At 40.8% G+C, this 15,371-nt stretch overlaps 1 protein-coding gene across 1 annotated transcript in view; it reads right to left on the minus strand.

The window, feature by feature from the left end:
- Positions 1–11,921: 11,921 nt before the first annotated feature.
- The window catches only part of LOC145455616 (fibrocystin-L-like), a 44,644-nt gene continuing 41,194 nt past the window's right edge, over positions 11,922–15,371 (minus strand). The window contains exon 7 of the mRNA XM_080333600.1: positions 11,922–12,050. The gene's annotated coding sequence lies outside the window, so the exon portion shown is untranslated. The remainder of the gene's footprint in view (positions 12,051–15,371) is intronic.

Here is a 15,371-nt window from a genome sequence, read left to right on the forward strand (position 1 = left end):
TGCGCCTATCATAACAATTATGAGCATTAGCATAAGCAACAAATAGGTTGAATACTGCAAACCTTTTTCTATTCTGATATCCTGATTATCTGATGGTATGCTAGTTGAGCCATCGCCATCGACACCTCCAATATATTCTCCATTTGCTATTCTCCAGAAATATTTGTTATGCCATATCTGGACAGTACTTGGGCGAACCCAGGCAGGTGGTTGGAGCTCTGGACTTGGAGGCGTGATACAATCCTGAAAGAATGAAATATGAGGATGTGGATTATATAATAAGAATACATTGGTGATGGTGAATGAATCGGTTTGAATACATTGTTTGATTTGGTAAAGGCAACCTGGTGTTGGACAATTGCCGTCAGTGATATGCCCATTCATATTTGATACGGTCATTAGAGTCTACAATCGCCCATACAATTATAACCATATGAGAAAGAATGATACAAAAAATATAATATAAGAATAAGAAATGAAAATTATATTTGAAGACAGAATAGTCATGTTAATAGAAGTAATCAAGTCAGATCATCTAATCCGTGGTGTAATCAGGATGAAATTGGATAGAACATGATTTCATGTTCATCCTAATGTCAAGCATAATTCGAGAGTTAATTGCACAGATCCACCTAATGAGAAACGGAAGGAGCGTCGGATTGAACAAATAGAAGTTACGACAAAAAATAGTTGATCATACGTTAATATTTTACATGAAAAATAATAACTGTCAGTCAGCTCCTATACGCATAGCTACAATACTTTTTAAGTTTGCTTTCACGAAGAATCACTACATTCCTGGAGATAAACCGTCTCATTGAGGCAATTGACACCAAATTTGTTGTTACATAATCTCAACACTAGTAAAGGAAATATATACAGCCCTTACTTTATATAAGCAAAATGAGACTTTGAATAGCACTCCGATGTGCCTTCCTCCTACGTATGGAGAGGAACTGGACCAACGTTGCGGATTTTTCCACCACCGATATGAAACTATCAAACACAAATTTTAAAATCACGCAGTTGCATTGGACATAATATGGATACAAATTATCTCAACTCACCAACGTAGTATAGAGTAAGTGATCCTTGATCAAAGAAGTAATCCCCATTAGAATTATTTGAACATGTAACCATTTCACTTTGAGCATATTTCGGATCATTGCCAGCCACATTAATATTGTCCGGCTTTCTGTCAAATTCATGACCAACAATGATGCAGTCACCCTCCTGAGAACATGACAAATCAGGTGATACTTATCAGTCTGACGCAGTGTTACATTATAAACAAATATTGAGTGTTCAGCTTTTGGAAGCTATATTAAAGATAATCAACAACATCTATGTTTCATTTCAGAATCCAAACATGGATACATATTGTTAGAGAAAGTTGAGTTCACATATTTACAGCATGATAATTAAAAATCATTATTATAAACCAATTTCAATGTTACACCACTGCAACAACGTTTTTAGTGTGCCATGAGCTCAGCTCTTTGTGCTTTACGCTACTGAGATGCTGCGTCTATGGGCTTTGATGCGTTTCGTGTTCGCTTTTCAAATCCTGCGAATCATCATACAATATATCACTGAATACAGGTAATTGTAAATTGATCATTAATGAGCAAACTGAAATCGTTTTTTCATTCAGGTGTCAGGCTTCCGATACTCGTCAACATGGTATAGGCCCTAGGTCAGGAACTTCAGGCTTGCGAGTCACATATGGCTCCTTTGATTCATGTTTTGAAAAACCAGTGTACATTACTGTTCAAGTAGCTTGAATATTGTTTGGATTTTATAAATCAAATTTGTCAACAATATTGGTACTTGCATATATGACTAAAAACTGTTGATCGTCACACAGCACACATCAGATTTGTCGATGAAGCTGATGGAGGTGGTGTCCTGCTAGAAGATATCGGGCATTTTAGGGCAAATATACATCTTAGGGCCATGTTCATGTTATGTGGATAAGACTATTGATGCGGTTCTCTCCGTTCATGCTGACTATTGTTAGTAATTACTTTGTTTAAACATGGGTGTTGTCATGTCGTGAAATCAGGTAATGATTGCTGCTACCCAAAATATTGGATAAAGGGAAACTCCTTTCATGGGACGTATATGTAATCCCAAGTTCACATTTCTTCAGGGGTAGCATAATTTTCTTCTGCGGGCTGCATTCGGAATTTGCAAGGAGAAGACCATTCCATGCTGGCCATTTTTGTGCCTGCACATATCAATATCGAAGGTTTTGGTCAACATGCGACGACAATTTTGGGGCACAGTTTTATCGCCAATGATCTTTATGGCAGCTCACTTCGCGTAGTCACATGTTGACCATATCACCATGCTTTCCATGTTATCAAGTTCTTTTTGTGTCTTTTGGCTCAGAAATGCAGTGGCCTAAAAGTTTTGCACGCGCACTTAGCACAATCCTAGACTGAAATATCCAACTCCCTCAAGTGTTATCAGGAATATACCGTTCTCTCTTAACTTCCATCGTATATTATTACTCATCACTGGGGCAATCTTTTTTTGACATGCCAAGAAAAGTGAAAATTAGGTCAAAATTGCAGCGTTGGGTAAAAAATGTCCGAATTTACGAAGTTAATACTTTTTTGCAACCTGCATTTTGTTTGTATCAAATATTTTGCGATGTCGGTGAACTTATCATTTGACATGTCGCAGCTTGTAGCTTACTTCATAGGACTTTGTAGTCGGCCCATTGTCTGCTCATTGTGAATCATAAACATCCAAATGAAACAAATAGGTTAATATGGTGTTAGGCTCAGCGTACAGCAATATCTCAACTAAAGCAAGACTGCGTGGGCACTGTATTGTTCTTATATCAAGAAGCGCTTATGAAAAATTGTGATGTAAACACCATTGCCAGAATGAAGCAACACGGTTTGTCACCAGCAGTGCAGGCACAAGTTCAGTGTTGTCAGCCAACAACTGCTACTATTGAACGTTCTTTCTCCGTTCTTGGCAAGCTACTTAGTAAGGACGGTATTCGGCTTGAGACGTCGTCGCGTGCGGACCTCTTGCTGCGCTTCCTAGCTGAGTAGTCTGAGATAGACAAGCGCTCTATAATAATTAGTGATCTACAACGCCAGTATCGGATGGAAGTCTCTTCCTCTGGCAAACGCAAACTGTCGTGTGTTTCTACGGACGTGGTCAATAGTGATAGTGATAGCGATGCTCGTGCTTCTTTAGCGAAAGTCTCCGCTAAGGATTATGCTAGTCAGCCTACGAAGCAACCTCTTAGCACCCAGGAACCGGAATTGAGCGAGCAACCTCAGGATGGAGCAGGTCAACAACATAGTAGCCAAATGAGAGTCGTGGTATCAGGTGAAGGCCTTTCGTTGAAGCGCCTCCATCCTACAGTAGTGCATAGGGCACTCTATTCATTGATCGGCGAATATGAGGGACCTCGTCCTCTTCGGTCAGGAGACCTTCTAATCACATGCACTAGTCCGAAACAGGTTCAAGCTCTCCTCCAGTCTGACTGTTTGACAGACAAAGTTTCCGGCTCTAAAATTAACGTAAAAACCTCTCTGTACCCCGAAAAATCATTTGCTAGCAGAGCTGTCATTTCTGGCGTGCCCCTAGATATCAAGGAGTCAGAACTACTCGACAACCTTAGCGGTGTTGGAGTATCAGCCGTAAAACGCCTTAAGAGGAAAGTCGACAAAGGTTACGACTCCTGTTCCGCCGTTCTCCTCTACTTCCGCTGTGAAAAGGTACCTGAGAGTGTCAATTTCTCTTACCTTCGGTTCTGGACTAGGCCTTATAATCCTCCCCCTTTGAGATGCTATCGCTGCAATAGGTACGGCCACTCCAAAGAATCGTGTAGAGGAAAAGCAACTTGTAGTAAATGTGGTAGTTCTGACCACGAACATGCCTCGTGCACGAAGGAAAAATTTTGCATCAACTGCAAAAAACCTCACAGTGCCGCATATGGCGGTTGTAGCGTATATAAAACCGAAGCTAAACTGCAAATTATCAAAGAACGTACAAAAATCAGTTATTCCGAAGCGAAGGTCGTGTTGAACTCTGCCACAGTTGCTACCTCTTTGCCTACTTCTCATATGGACAGGACTTTTAGTGAAGGACAGGACTTTTAGTGAAGTCCTTGCTAACGACTCTACATATTTTCGACAACCACGACCTCGTCGCACCAAAATCAGTTCGATCCTTAGCAAACATACCATTTCCGCTCCTGCTCCCAATGACGGGGATTTGCGACATTTCAGTCAGACCAAATCGAAAGAAAATACTGTTAGCGATGCTGCTAGCCATAGGCCTACCGAATTGGAAGAGAATACCCCTATGTCTTCGTGTCAAACATCCACCCCAGATCTTTCGCAGTTACTTTCCCTACTTGTTGGAATCGTTGAATATACGATGGAGGCTGTCAAATCAGGTCAATGCAATGCGCTTGAAATCGTTTCCAGAGCATGCCTTAAGCATGGTTTTTCGGCTCCTGCTCCTAAAGTAAATGTCTAATCAAGCTCTTCGTTTCATCCAATGGAATTGTAGAGGTATTTATCGTAAACTACCCGAGCTTAAACAATATATCAATAACCTACCAAATACCCCTGATGTGATATTGCTTCAAGAGACTCATCTCATCGATAAGTATTCCCCCAAGCTGACGGGTTTTCGGGTCTTTCGTAAAGACAACTCGCTTCATTCCGGTGGTCTGGCCATTTTCGTGCGGGAATCTCTCCACGCGACTGAGATCCAACTTGACACCCCATCTTGCATTGAAGTGTTATGTATATCCATCTGTCACCTACGCATCTGCAACGTCTATATGAGCCCTACCGCAATTTCAGAAGATAGCGCTTTTGTTTTCCTTGAATCGCTGTCACGTCGTGCAATAATCTTCGGGGATTTTAATGCCCACCATCTTTCCTGGGGGCAACGAAATAACCGACGGGGCCGCCTCCTATTTGACGCTTTCGACCAAAATGGATTGGTGGTGTTGAATAGCAGCTCGCCAACCCATCTTAATATTGCCTCTAACGCCATAAACCGATACTCGCTACTAGATTTATCCATCGCGTCAGCCGACGTATCCTCGAAGTGCCGAACCGACGTCACGGATCGTTTACTGGGAAGCGACCATTTTATTGTGATAACTACTTTCAAAGAAACGTTTTCAAATGAAACAAACAGGAAAAACTCGTGGAATTTTCGCAGAGCAGATTGGGCGGCCTTTGAAAGAAAAATCGATAGGAGCTTAGAATCTTCGGGCTATGAAGATGTAAACTTTTTGAACAAGACTTTCTCAGAATGCGCACTGGACGCGGCGCATTCGTCAATTCCAAAATCTCATTTCTCGAACCGAAAACCTTCTGTGCCATGGTGGAATGCGTCTTGCGATAGAGCCGCAAGACGCAAGAGAGCTGCTTTCCTAAAAATGAAACGGACCTTCTGCATGAATGATGTAACCCGATATAAACGCTTGCGGTCGGAATGCCGGAAAATGATTCTTTCTTCTAAAAGGGCAAGTTGGGAAAACTTCTGTTCTTCTCTAAATGATTCCAGTAATTACTCCAAAGTTTGGAAGGTAGTTCGCTCCTTTTCTGGTGTTCGTTCCTACAATATCATACCTCCGATCACTATTGGTGGCGTCGTTACCGGTAGTGACGACAGGTCGAAGGCTGACGCTCTAGCCTTGCACTTTTCGTCGGTTAGCAGTGATAGCAATTACACGTCAGCATTCCGAACAAGGAAGGAAGCGGTTGAGAATCAAATATCCTCCCGAATCACCAGTCTCTCAGCGCCTAACAATGATATCATTAACGATCCTTTTTCCATGGCCGAACTGAAATCAGCCATTTCGTCGCGAGGAAACACCAGCCCGGGCTTGGACGATATCGCTTACCCCATGTTAAAGCACTTGTCTGACAAGTCTCTAACATATATCCTCCGTTTGATCAACTCTTCTTGGAGTAATGGCCTTCTTCCCGACACCTGGAAACACTCTGTTGTTGTCCCCATATTGAAAGGTGAGAAAGACCCAGCTGCGGCTAAATCCTATCGTCCCATTTCGCTGACTAGTCACCTATGTAAAGTAATGGAGGTGATGGTAACGAGGCGCTTGAGATGGTACTTGGAATCTAACTCCCTTCTCAACGCCGCTCAGTCCGGATTTCGTCATGGGCGTAGCACCATGGATAACATCATGCAACTTCATGATACCGTGTACAAAGCGGTCAACAATCGGTATTCCGTGATTGCAGTCTTTTTGGACATCCAATCCGCGTATGATATGGTATGGCGCAACGGTCTTTTGTTCAAACTAACAGAGCTTGGAATAAAGGGCCAAACGTTGAATTGGATAAATAATTTTCTGTCACACCGATCTTTTCAAGTTCGAGTTGGTGGTTCTCTCTCCAACGTTCATTTTTTAAAAAATGGCCTGCCACAGGGCAGTGTCATCAGCCCTCTGCTCTTTGCAATCATGATGGCCGATCTTCCCCTGTTGGTAAACACCTCCCATGCCCTATTCGCCGACGACCTCTTACTTTGGGATTGCGGTCTCTCCATCCCAGACCTACTTCTGTCCATGCAGCGCTCTCTGGACTCCATTCAAGAATGGTGTGACAAGTGGGGTATGCTCTTGTCCAAATCCAAAACCGTCGCAATGTTATTTACACGAAAAAGAAAAATACCTCCTCTTGCTCTCCAACTGGATGGTTCGAATATACCGTTCGTGGAAACATTCAAATATCTCGGCGTCGTTTTTGATAAGAGACTATCCTACAAAGCACATATCGAATACATTTCCTCTAAATGTAGTAAAAGATTGAATTTGTTGAGAGCTCTAACTGGGACAAGTTGGGGAGCCAGTAAGAAGAGTCTCCTGTGTGTCTACCGTTCCCTCGCTCGCTCCATCATGGAGTACGGAATGCCGGCGTACTTTTTTGCACCGGTCACGCATCTGAAGAAGATCCAGGTTATCCAGAGTAAAGCTTTACGGATCTGTACAAATGCCATGCGCAGCACCCCGATTTGCGTGATTCAAGCCGAATGTCGGGAATGCCTCTGCATCTGCGGCACAAGTTCATTTCAATGAATTACCGGTGCCACCTGATGAACCAGGACCCGAGAAACTCGTTCATCAGCCAAATTATTGAAGATTCCTGGCATGACATTTACTGTCTCACAAATCCAAGCTTTCAGACATTCAACACCTATACTAAATCACCGCTATTCAATGGCTTCATATTGGACAGGTACCGGCTTCCCTCGTCTCCTCCGTGGTTGTTACCTCAACCACGTGTTGATTTATCTCTCCTCTCGGAGAATGCTTTACTTGGCGTCATTGAGGCCTATAACCAGACTTGTTTAAGTCACGTTGCCGATAACTACGATGCACACACGCTAATATACACGGACGGATCTAAATCGCTTGTTGGAGGGGGAGCGGCGTTTTGCATCCCTTCACTTGACGTTTCAGTTGCCCAGGCTTGTTCAGCCGAGCACTCTGTCTTCTCGACTGAAATGATAGCGATCGACCTAGCGCTGAGTTGGATTACACGAAATCGCAACTCGTCAACCGAATATCTGATCATGTCAGATTGTTCGAGTGCCCTGGCTTGCATTCGTAACTTCAACATGTATCCTCGCCATAAGCTGGTTTATGATATTTTATTCTCCCTGTCTCGATTGAGGGAACTCGACGTCAACGTATCATTCCTTTGGATTCCCGGCCATGTGGGCATTCACGGCAATGAAGAAGCTGACAGATTGGCAAAGAATGTCTCCACCACTCCGTCAATGTCCGAAGATATGCCGACGCTCTCCGAACAAGAAGCCCGGCACATAATCCGTCGCCACTGCATGGCATTGTGGGATCAAGAATACCAGAGCTCCGAAAACGGCCTACGTTACAAGTCCTTCAACAGTTCTGTTCTACATCCTTCCCCTGGTTATGGTAATCGCCTTTATGATAGTATAATCCTTCGATTGCAATCAGGTCATTGTCGATTAAATGGCCATTTGTTCAAACTTGGAATGGTAGACTCTCCTGCGTGTTGTTACTGCCGCTACCCCGAAACTGTGGATCATTTCTTAATTAGTTGCCCTAAATATGACTTTCATCGTTCATTTCTTATTGATAAATGTGTTCAATTAAAAGTGAATTTCTGTATTGATGATTTGCTCACTGATTCTCGTATAGTCCCGTATGTCGTTGAATTTGTGTTATCGTGCAACCGCTATTTATAAACGTATAGTCTGTAATTTATTTCTGTAATGTTCGTGAGTGAATCAATTTTTGGAATCACCTTATCTCACTTGATTGATTCTACATCATTGTGCTATTGATCATTATTTCGTGTTAACTCCCTTATCTGTGTACTATGCTCAATGACTGTGGTGCAAAAGGCCGTCAGGCGATAAGCGCCAGTTTTTTTGTTTAATAAACAAAAACAACAACAACAACTTAGTAAGGACACTTTCTATCCGAGTATGTAGGGAAATATATTTCGTTGTACTACAAATATTTTTGAACATTTTTAAATATTTCTACCATAATGAGTAATGTAACTACTGGAATTCCTTATAGGGCCAGATTTCGTTAAAATCAAGTTTTCATGTAAAAATTTGTCAGTTTTTGAGGAAAAAAGTTTTTTTCAGGTCAAACTACTTTGTAAGGACATGCAGTTCCAACCAGAAATGAAGTAGTACAATTCTAACCATAATGTGGGAAAACGCCTAATTTGCATGTAGGTCAAATTTGGTCAAAATTAATATTTTTAAGATAAAAAATGGCAAAATATTAATTTTTTAGAACAAAATCTTCTATTTTTTAGGTAAAAAAAATCGCCCTACTCATCATAATTTCCCAATCGTAATCCAAAACCTGACTTTGTCTGCAACTAGTATTGTTAAACCGAAGATAGGCTCTAAACTTCAATGCGTAACTTCAAATTTTAGAAAATTCCTTGTCAGAAAATAAATCCAAATTTGTTTACTACCATTCATAATACAATATCCAAATCAGTCATGTTCATAATTTATGAGAGTCCCTGGCACAATACATGCAGCTACTGACCGATACTGATGGTCACAAGTCGATATCTTGCACAGGAAAAATGTAATGTAATGCTCTCTTGTTCATATGTTTTGTTCAATATAGATATAGAATGTTTGGTATTTCGCAAGATTAACGAAATTCTGTGTTGTATGTTCAATAGGTCAAAATCAGGTTGAAAACACCGTGGGATGGTATTCATTGTGATAACTATAAGTAATAGTTGGTAATAGGATTGAAAAGTGGTGGACTACGAATGTAAGTTTTGGAAAATATTCGAGTAGGCCTAGTGATTTGGTGACAGCTTTTTGTTGGTTAGATGCAGCGCCAAACACTAATTTTCAGCTTCATCCCTATCGATATTGTCAAGATGTTGTTGTGACAATCCAAACACAAACTTTATAGCAGCATTAATTATGAAGCTGTTATTCAAGTTCAAACCTGGAAGTCATAGAAGAATGCATCATAAGAAATGTTAGTGTTGTTGTGTCCTTCAAAAGACCATTTGTAAATTTCACCATCTAACATCGTTCCCATCCATCCATTGTTGTGAGTTAAGCGTTCAGTTCTGTTAAAAATGCGGAGGCTGCTTAAGGGTTGCATAGCCTCTGTCTGGATAATGTTAGACCAAGATATAAACAAGATTGGGCCAGGAATATTCTTCATTTTATTAGGTTTTGGTATATCTTGCACATACCTATATCTTAGCGACGTATTGCCATATTTATTACTCAAGATCACATTTCTCTCATCAAGATGTGATGGTGAAACATTATTCCATGAGACGCGGTGAAGTCTTACACCACCTTCACATTTTGCTCCTAAAATAGAGAACAAAATAGTCAAGTAAAGGTTTTCAAACAGATCAATTAGACAGAACTTTCAATTTTCAGAAATTTATCTAGTCCAACAAGAAAATAAGCAACTGAATTGAATGTAGGCGACTGGTGAATTAGCAATAAAGACAAGAGACCTTGCAATAGCAATAGAGACATTGGCATCTTGGTGTGAAGTAGATACAGTTCACTGTGTTTAATTTGTATACTTTGGTTTCGCTCACTTTGGCCCGAATTAGATGGTAAATCAAGTTTTTAGTTCATGGTCATGTGTAAAGGCAGACATCACATTAAAAATACTGTACTGTTGCATAATAAATCAATTGTAGCTGCGCTCTACTAAGATAATTGGCATTGATCACATGAAACACTCAAGATTTATACTTCATGTCAATTGTCTAGTACAGTATTTCATACCAAACGATTCAACAAATACTGGAAACTGTAATATTTTGTAGCACACACATTCAAGGTTAAAATGGTACAATGATTCTTCTTATACAGTAGCAAGTCATGCAGTAGGGGCTGAAACGGTATTTTCTGTAGCCTATCATTCTGTTCTATAAATTGGACGCAATTGGACGACTATGAAGCTGGCACGACCTTATACGAGTTCATCGTTGATCGTTGCCACACAGACCGTCTTTGTTTCACCATCATCACTCATCTTGTGTTAAAACAAAGTACTGTTTATTGCGTCATAAGCTAACAACAACAATTGTGAATATGTTTTTGCATTAACAGCAATTATAAATGCATCTGAATTAAGCTGAGAATTGTCCGAATTGAATGGAGTTTATACGTGCCATTTTTTTATTTTGTTTCAAGCATTTTCGCCAAATAAGGCGGCAGCCCAGGTTATTTGGTGTCCGATTCAAACGGATTCGACTGTATATACCAGTGGTTGCTAACCTTTTTGGTGTTGGGCCAATTGAAACACTCAAGTTATTCTAATCTAATCATAAGATAACCGATTGCGATATTTATTCATCTGTATTGGTTATTTTAGCATTGATGGACGCAAATGGCAAGTGCGAATTGATTAATTTTGATGTTTGTGAGTATGAATGGGCCTGGGCTCTTCACCAAAACAATCTGACAGGTTATCACTTGTAGACACAAGATATATCCTGTTATGTGACGGGTATTCGTTCATGTTTTCAAGTTAGACGCTAGCACGGTAGTCTGCAGGAATTCACTTCCCATTTTTCAGTAGCGGCTGTGTGCGGTACAGACATAATTAATATCCATTATTTTAGGATTGATATACATAAGTTGACAAGAAGTATTTAAAGAAACAAAATAAAACTGTCTATGACTGCTGTTTAGTATATTATTATTCTTTGGGGGATTTTCAGCGTTCAATGCAAGCCACAAGAAGGATAGCTTGGAGACGCATGCAGCTTTTAGGGCAACGCTTAAGAGTCACTGGTATAGATATTTCCAAAAATCAAAATAAAGTGAATGTGGCAACCATTGGAATTGCGGTAGCTGCAGTCTTCAAAATGAAAGAATGAAACACATTGTAACTTTTTTTTTGTATTCTTTTTGAATTATAAATAGTCGCTGTACCTTTTTTTCAAAATATTCCTTACGAAGCTAATACTAGCTATTTCAAACACACGGAGCTTGTAGAACTTAAGAATCGCACAAAATAATTAAATTCATATTATCACTAATTTATCACTAAAAGCTTTTCGATTGACTCTCATCAGTAGCAAATGTCGGTAATATATCGAACCAAATTTTAAAGTGCAGGAAGTAGACTAATTTGCCGTAGTCATGCAATAATGGCGAAAGAATAAATGGTCGATGTTGTAATATAGTAGAAACAGCAAACGGTAACAAGTGGATAACCAAACAACATTTTGTCTGAATTTGCCGAGATAGATAAATGAAAACAACTCCGTAATTTTTATCTCTATGATAATAATTAAATGATAACGGCATTGGTGTCTTCTACAAATATAGAGATAATATAAAATAGTATAGTGAAACAAATATTTCCAAATCAAAAAATACCTGGATGGCTTCCAACATCAAATCCTCGAAGCTCGGAGCAGGTTGGAGGAAGAGTGGGGTTGTATGGAGTTATGAACGAGTCAGCAGTTCCAGATAATGATCCGTCAGCATCAAGCAGCACAGTTTCATGCTCCCATCTGAAAGTTTTATCTGATTAGAACAATTGTAAAAAACTGGAACAAAATTCCACGTAGTTACAATAGAGGTGGTATTGGAACCAAGGTCGGGATTGGAAAGTGCAACAGTAAAAGAATGCATGCCAGAAATTTCACAACGGGGTAAGAACCAATGACACATGATGGCGAGAGATCTTGATATTCTACACATAGATAGCTAGTGTGAAATAGGCCACTCGTGAAAATCCTTTAGCAACATTTGGAATGTAGTGGTCTTCCGAGGAAGATAGCTGCTGTCAATTTGAAACCAAGTCCGTATTCGAGCGTGTGCATCTCTAAGTGAGTCACACAAGAGAACTAATATTGGTTCAACTAAAAACAAGTGATTTGGAGTCTGAGCTCGAGCAAGGAGCCGTGCATTTTCACCAGCGCTGGGGCTCTATGTGTAATTCAAATGGAGCCAGAGCAGAAGCTGCATCCAGTAGTTTGAAAAGTAGCTCTGGCTCCAATATATTCTATAGGCTGAACTCCATAATTTAATAGCAACCCTTCACAAATTGAGAATTGTTGCCTATCATTTCCACTAACCACGTTGCTGGGGATTTTGCACTAGAGCAGCAACAGCATTATAGCTTCAACCGATGGTACTGACTAGCGATTGACCCATTTGATATTTTTTTTCTAAGTTATTTACTGGAGTCAAGACTGGAGATAGAGCAGTGATGTTAATGAGCTCCGGAGCTGGAGCTAATTTATTATAGAAGATACCCCGGAGCACGAGCTACTTCAAAGCCCCGCTAAAACTGAATTTGGTATCAATTATTGACCAACACAGCCTATATAAAAATATTGATTTATTATGACCGTCTAAATACCCTTGGTCACCCAGCATTTCAATTTTGTTATTTTTTTTGATCGCTCATTCTCGTGTTACAATGACGACAAGAAAAATTGGTACTTGTGAAATAAGTGCCCGGAGGTCTAGGCGGCAATAGTTGTTGCACCATGAAATGGGTGTGTAGGAGGATAGTAAGTGTTTTGCATGTACATTGAAATGAGGGTGAAAAAATCGTTAGGTCTGATAAGGAACAAGTGAAAAAAATAACCCTGTCATAGGAATAACACGGGATTAAAATAGGAGAGAGTCAGTACACATAAAACGCCAAGAAAAAGGGGGGTTTGATCCGCTAAAGACGATGGGGAGTTGATCGACACCACATGTCGTATTATTTACTTGCGCAGATACGCGGAAAAGAACATACAATGTGTTGAGTTTGGTCGAATCGGGTGCATTGCTAAACACACGGGATTGTGTGATATTTCTGAGAAATCACGGGTTGATGGTGCGAAGGATGAAATGCAAGCGATGTAAAAAAATAATGAAAGAGGAAATTACGTCAACAGGCGATGATGGATTTAGGTGGCGATGCAACCCCTGTGACACTACGGCGACTATACGGAAACACTCGATATTCGCGGGAAGCAAGGTAGAACTTCCCAAATTATTAATATTGTTCTACTTTTGGTCCCATGACGCGTTGCAAACCCAAATTTCGCATGAAGCTGAGATTAGCCCACGTTCAACGGTTACCTGGTGCGGCAAATTGCGAAAGCTTTGTACGGCCGAATTTCACAGGAACAAGCGACGTTTGGGAAAGGAAGGCGGTTGCGTAATTATTGATGAAACGCACTTAGCCAAGCGCCGGGCTGCCTCTGGTAAAGGACCAGCTGTTAAAGCCATTTGGGGGTTTGGAGGAATAGACAAAGCCACCGGAGAAATGTTCATTGAAATAACTTCTGACAGAACTGCTGAAGTATTTCGAAAACTCATAGTAGAAAATGTGACAGAGGGGTCCACAATTCTAACCGATGCTTATCCTTCCTACAAGGGCATAGAGAGCTGGGGGAAGGGTTACATACACGGCGTAGTGGACCACTCCCGATGGTTTAAAGATCCCCGGACAGCTTTTTGTACTAATGAAATCGAGGGGGCCTGGGGACAGCTTAAATATCACTTACATAGGTCTCGTGGTTTAGCACGTCACCTTTTAGCCGATTACGTAGGGGAGTTTTTGTGGAAACGTCAACATCAAAAGACTGACCGATTCTTGGCACTCCTGCGCACCATACACAATGATCCACGGTATAATTTTGACAAATTTGATGGGTCTCCTGTATTACCACATTTGTAAACCCCGTTTTAAGGTTCCAGGACGGAAATGACGACATCTGTTGTTTTGTGTTTTTACAGACGGTAGTCTAGGTCTAGTGCGCGATTATATTTAGTTTATGACGTGGCGAGAACCACCACTGTCTGTACCATGGACATCCTTCCTTATTCTCTGTCTATCCTTGTTGGTATCATTTGTACGTCTGATTTGGTGCTGCATACGGCGGCGAAAGGCATGCACGGACTTGCAGATCCTGTAACAAGTAGGGCACGGTCTTTCACTCAGGGGACGCTAGGGGAACTACGGGGACCCCTGCCTGAAGAATGGATCACTCTAAATGATACACAATGGGAGGACTATCACTTGATGAGCATTTTCAACAAAACGGCGGAGCGACATGTATATAGACGGCCTGAACTATTTTACAGCAAGTCATTTGGTTACGTAGTAGCTGAGCGTTTTTCGTTACAACAAATGGCGTTTCCACATGGAAGATATTGGACAAGTGTACAAGATTTTGAACGCACCTGTCTCTGTCAACGGCGCCTGGGCCAAATCACGCCCAATATTTCCTATGATGTTCTTAAACAAACAAACATGTTCATACGTCCAATAGGGTATTATAGGATTCGCTGGTTCTGGAGTGGGGACTATTACTGGTATCATGACCTTGGCAGGAATTACTCCATGTTTGCTCTAACCAAATTTAAATTGATTATGATACGACTATTCGAAAGTTATTCAGCTGTTGAAGCCTCATGTCTTCAAGAGCCAATGAGAGACGGGGACAAAGAAAAATTAAGTGAATTAAATAAGTATAATGCCAGTAGCAATAGTTTTACACAATGCTGGCATCTAATGGATAAAGATTATGCCTCCCATAGTGTTTTTTGGCAACAATACCACTCTTGGAGGGTAAAAGGGGTCAGAAAAGGAATCTGTACAAGGTGTAATTTTAGAGGAGTGATTTCTGCTCTGGAACCAAATAAGGCGGATATAATCATCCAAGAAATAGTAATGACTACAATAAGTACATGGCCGTATATGCGCGATAAGTTCATTCCATGCCGGGCCCAGGGGGGATGGATTAATCAGTACTGGTTTGAGCACTTCTGGCCTGATGGTGGTGTAATAGCCCATTCGTGCAATTTCTGGCCAGGAATGAATACCA

The sequence above is a fragment of the Botryllus schlosseri genome, chromosome 14 (assembly GCF_051294905.1).
Source record: "Botryllus schlosseri isolate E-star chromosome 14, Bs_hap1, whole genome shotgun sequence".
Lineage (NCBI taxonomy): Eukaryota > Metazoa > Chordata > Ascidiacea > Stolidobranchia > Styelidae > Botryllus > Botryllus schlosseri.